At 37.4% G+C, this 5,977-nt stretch overlaps 1 pseudogene; it reads left to right on the plus strand.

The window, feature by feature from the left end:
- The first annotated feature begins 4,797 nt into the window (after window positions 1-4,797).
- LOC144238507 (olfactory receptor 5AK2-like) lies at window positions 4,798-5,977 on the plus strand (annotated as a pseudogene).

A 5,977-nucleotide genomic window follows, 5' to 3' on the forward strand; every position in this document is an offset into this window, starting at 1 on the left:
AAAAAAAAAACCTCTAGAAATTTTACCTCTGGTTCTTTGCAGATTCCAGGAAATCTTCCCCCAGAAAAATCAAAAGTTGAAACAGAGTTGCAGGATCTATTGATGGGGTGAGTCGGGAGCATTTTCAACATTCAGCTCATAAAACACTTGAATACTGTCAGTGCTCAGTAAAAGTTTTGTAACTAAAATAATCCATCTTGGTTACCCATTAACACTTTGGGAATGGGAGAAATCAGGTCTCCATGCAAAGTTTACTTTATTTACGAATGTCTCTGAGTACAATGGTAGTTGTCAGGGGCCAGAGGGTAGGGGAAACAGGGAGATGGTGGTCAAAGGGTACAAACTTCTAGTTATAAAAGGAATTAAGTTCCAGGGATTTGATGTACCTCACGGTGACTATAGTGAAACTTGCTGTAAAGTAGATTTTAACTATTCTCACCATAATAGCATGGTAATTATATGAGGTGAAAGATGTGTAAACTAACCTTATTGTGGTAAACATTTTGCAATATACATTTTATCAAATCACCACATTCATACCTTAAACTCAATTTTATTTTTAAAATATGATTAGTTTATTTTTAAATATAATTTTATTGTAAATTGGCTCACATACAACACCCAGTGCTCATTTCAGTAAGTGCCTTCCTCAAAGCTCATTATCCACTTTCCCCTCTCCCCCAACCCCCATCAACCCTCAGTTTGTTCTCTCTATTTAAGAGTCTCTCATGGTTTGCCTCCCTTCCTCTCTGTTTGTAACTATTTTTCCCCTTTCCCTCCTTCATGGTCTTCCGTTAAGCTGCTCAAGCTCCACATTTGAGTGAACACTTATGATAACTGTCTTTCTCTGACTGACTTATTTCACTTAGCAGAATACCCTCCGGTTCCATCCATGTTGCTGCAAGTGGCATGATTTCATTCTTTCTCATTGCCAAGTAGTATTCCATCGTATATATGAGACACATCTTCTTTATTCATTCATCAGTTGATACAATTCTAAATGTCAATAAAACTGGGGGTCAGTAAAATATCTCTGAAAGGTTTACAGGAAATGTCTACTGTAACTTAATGTAGAAATTTCTCTTAATTAGAGCAAAACTTTTTAATTATTTATAACGTGACTCTCTATTGCCTCTTTCTCTTAGCTTGTGGGGCGACATCACTGTGCATTTGTTCAAACACTTCCTATGCGTGGAGTTGACTCCCTGGTCATAGAGATCTCCACCTTATACAGTTACAAACATATTTCTAGAAACAACTGTAAAGCAACTTGTTTTTGGGAAACTTTCTATATAGTCTAGTAAAATGAGATTATAACACATGTGGTTTTTATCTCCTTTTGGACATTATTAACTCTCATTTTTGTCACAGAGAATGCAACATAAAAATTAAACTTGATGACTGCAGATGTATCTTACTCAGCACTTTAAATCTTAAGTCTCTGACCATTGATTTTAACAACTGAGATGCTCAATTTTTCCTTTGGACTGAATTAACTTCTTTTAACCCTTAAAATGGTAATACCCGGGACCCCTGGGTGGCTCAGTTGGTTAAACATCCAACTTCAGCTCAGGTTTCACAGTTCATGAATTCAAGCCCCACATTGGGCCTAGAGCCTGGAGCCTGCTTCAAATTCTGTGTCTCCTCACTCTCTGCCCCTCCCCTACTCATGCTCTGTCTCTCTCTGTCTTAAAAGTAAGTAAAACATTAAAAAAATATTTTTTGAAAATGCTAATACTCTTGTTTCTCTTATGTCTGGTAATGAGGTGCCTTTGATTAAAAAAAAAACTGGCAGCATTTTAACTTGCTGAGAGATAGTATGTCTGTAACTTATACTTTAAAGGCAATTTAAGGGGTGTAAAATACATACAAAATATTTAAAAATTATATAGAATATACAACAAATATGTGTAACCCCCAGATAGTTTGGATATTAAGTATCATCAATAACATGGAACCTCCAGGATTATATCATATTATAATTAGTCATGAAGCTATTTTTTCAACATTATAATTTCAAAATTGGGAAGAAAAATGTAGGCCTAGAGAATTCATGTTCACTGATGGATAATAGTCTATTATTTTTTAAGTTTTTAAATGTTTATTTATTTTGAGAGAGAGAGAAAGAGAGAGAGAGAGCGCGCAGGGGAGAGAAAGTGAGGGAGGAAGAGAAATAGAATTCCAAGTAGACTCCACACTGTCAGTGCAGAGCAACGTGGGGCTCAAATACAGAAACCATGAGATCGTGACCTGAGCCAAAGTCAAGAGTCAAATGCCACCATCTGAGCCACCTGGGTGCCCCAATTCTATTATTTTTGTACCATTATTTATTTAATCATAAGTTGTTTGGTTTCCTTTTAATACTTTGTTTATTATATCCCATGGCCTGATCTACATTTTTAAAATTGAATTTGACAATCATTGCATTTTAATGATGAGTTTATTCCATTTATATTTGTTACCTTCACTAATTCATTTAGACATAATTATGCCTTCTCAGGTGATTTCTGTTTGTCATGATTTTTCCTACGACATTTTTTATTCCTTTCTTTTGTTTCTTTAAACTGATTGACTTTTAAGTATCTGGTAGTGCCCTGAACTTTTAAATATATCTTCAGTTTTTTCTTTTGTAAATTTTGGAAATATGTACACCTAAGTACAAGTTGAAAGTACAAGAATTTTAAGACACCTTAAATATAATAAACCCTCCAATCTAATATATCAGTGTTAGCTGATATTTCAGTTCCTTGACCACTTCCCAATGGAAAATATTGTTAATAATTTATACTTCCTCTATTTATTCCAATTTTCTCACCTGTTTGCCAATATCCCTGCTCATCATATCTTCTTGTTTCTTTTTTTTATTATTTATTTATTTTTAAATAGTTTATTGTCAAGTTGGTTTCCATATAACACCCAGCACTCACTCCCATAAGGNAGAGGATCCGAAGCAGGCTCTGCGCCGACAGCAGCGACACTGACATGGGGCTTGAACTGAGAGACCATGACTTGAGCCGAAGTTGGGTGCCCCACCGACGGAGCCACCCAGGCGCCCCTGATTTCACTATTTATTGATGGAACTGGACGTGTTCCGTTTTAAGCAACTATGAATGACAATTCTGCTAGGAACTTTTTTCTTCTTAATACAGTTTATTGTCAAGTTGGTTTCCATATGACACCCAGTGCTACTCCCATAAGTGCCCTCCTCCATGCCCATCACCCCCCATCCCCTCCCTCCCACCCCCATCAGTCCTCAGTTTGTTCTCGGCATTCAAGACATATATTCTTGTTTCTGAGACTTTATAAAGGATCATATTACTCTTTCTGAACAGCAGCCTTTTTGAAAAAATTTTAAATTTTTTATTTATTTTTGAGAGAGAACGAGAGACAAAGCAGGAGCAGAGAAGGGGCAGGGGGAGGGGGAGACACAGAATCTGAAGCAGGCTCCAGGCTCTGAGCTGTCAGCACAGAGCCCAGTGCGGGGCTCAAACTCACAAACCATGAGATCATAACCTGAGCCAAGTCAGACACTTAACTGACTGAGCCACCCAGGTGCCCCTGAACAACAGTCTTTAGAAGCAAATTTAGTGCACAACTGCTGATGGTAAACTCTCTCCATTTGTTTTTGCATGAAAATGTTTACTTGATCCGTGCTTTTCATCAACTTCTTACATATAAATGTAAAACCTTCATAAAAGTTAAAACGATGGTGCAGTGAGCACTGGGCTACACTGCACCTAGATGCACCAATACTTTTTCTTTCCCTTTTCCTAGACCTCTACACAGACAAATGGACAGATAAGAGATATTCAGCATGTACCTTCTGCAAACAGAGAAAGTCTCTGTGATAACCTCCTGTTCCTACCGAAGAAACTTGATAGTGATGAAATCACATTATATTATATATACTCACTACTCTAATTCCCCCACTTGTCTCCACAATATCTTAAGTAGATGTATTTTCAGATTCAGGGGCCCACAAAGGATAGTATATTGAATTTACTTCTGAAGTCTTTCTAGTCTTAAATCTAGGATAGTTTCCTGCTTTGATTTTTTTGCTTGTTTGTGTTTTATGATATGAACATTTTTGAAGAGTCTAAGTGAATTGACTTGTAGAATTTCCCATAATCTGGAATTTTCCAATTTGCTTCATAATGATTAGATTCAAGATAAACTTGTTTGGCATTAAAGCAACACAGGTGATGTTGTTGCCCTTCTTCTATATATAAACATATATACACAGAAATGTGTTTATAAAATGAAAGGACTATAACGCATGTAAAGATGGGAGTTGTACACTAAGGATAGTTGTAGGAAGACACTCTGAAATCTTCAAACACATGTGTACCATAAACAGATCTCAGAAAATTTCTAATTAATGCTACTAATTTCAGGAACTTGACCAGGATTAGAACGATAAGTGGCTGAGAAAAACCGCAGGTGTTGAAAAGGTGCAAAATCATATTTGAATATTGTTTTCAGCAAATACAGATACTTGCTTAATATAGTGGAGACATGGGTTAGTCTATGTTTGTCAGAATCACACATATTAGGAGTCGATCTTCATCTATGAAATGTCTTTTATTTTGAAAATGAAAGCATGACTCACATAGCACTTTTTATATGATGATTATTTATCCAGGAAATAGAAGAAATATGGAAGGCAATAAATCCTGTTGTGAGCATTTGCTGAAAGAATCTAATTCAAAACAGGTGGCTGAAATATAAGAGACTTTCCTTCAAGAAAACACAAAGATTTTTCTTTCCTTTCTTGGTCCTTTCTAGACTTCAGTAGCCATGATGAGAAAAAATAGCACTGAAGTGACTGAATTTATTCTTCTGGGATTTGGTTCCCAACCCAACTTTCAATACCTCTTCTTCATTGTATTTATGGTCATCTATGTGACCTCCATTCTGGGTAATATTGGAATGATTCTACTCATCATGACAGATTCCAGACTTCAAATACCCATGTACTTTTTCTTACAACATTTGGCTTTCGTTGATATCTGTTTTACCTTCGCTGTCACTCCCAAGATGCTGCAAAACTTCATATTAGAAAACAAATCTATTGGGGCGCCTGGGTGGCTTAGTCGGTTAAGCGTCCGACTTTCGCTTAGGTCATGATCTCGCGGTTCGTGGGTTCGAGCCCTGCGTCGGGCTCTGTGCTGACTGCCAGCTCAGAGCCTGGAGCCTGTTTCGGAGTCTGTGACTCCCTGCCTCTCTGACCCTCCCCTGCTCACGCTGTATCTCTCTCTCCCTCTCTCTCTCTCTCTCCTAGAAATAAATAAAACATTAAAAAAAAAAGAAAACAAATCTATTTCCCTTGAGGGATACATAATGCAATTACTGGTTTAAGCAACATTTGCAATCAGTGACTGTTACCTCCTGGCAGCTATGGCAGTGGACCTGTATGTGGCCATCTGTAACCCACTTCACTACCCCATAATCATGTCCTGAAGAGTCTGCATCCAGTTGGTAGCTGGTTCATATGTCATGGGTTCAATAAATGCTTCTATGCACACAGGTTTTACATTTTCACTGCACTTCTGCAAATCCAATATGAGCAATCACTTTTTCTGTGATATTCCCACAGTTCTTGCCCTTTCATGTTCCAACACTGACATCAACATCTCATGTTCCTTGTTGTCTTTGTGGGATGTAACTTGATATTCACTGTGTTGGTTGTCATCTTTTCCTACATGTATATCATGGCCGCCATCCTGAAGATATCTTCTGTTTCAGGGAAGAAAAAGCCTTCTCCACATGTGCCTCCCACCTGATAGCAGTCACTGTTTTCTATGCAACACTATTATACATGTACTTACAGCCTCAAGCTAATGACTCCCAGGAGAATATGAAAGTGGCTTCTGTATTTTATGGCATTATGATTCCTGTTTTGAACCCTACGATCTATAGTTTGAGAAATAAAGAGGTGAAAGAAGCTCTAAAAGTGATGAGGAAAAAGTTCTTATAG

Source organism: Crocuta crocuta, unplaced genomic scaffold (assembly GCF_008692635.1).
Source record: "Crocuta crocuta isolate KB4526 unplaced genomic scaffold, BGI_CrCroc_1.0 scaffold405, whole genome shotgun sequence".
Classification (NCBI taxonomy): Eukaryota; Metazoa; Chordata; class Mammalia; order Carnivora; family Hyaenidae; genus Crocuta; species Crocuta crocuta.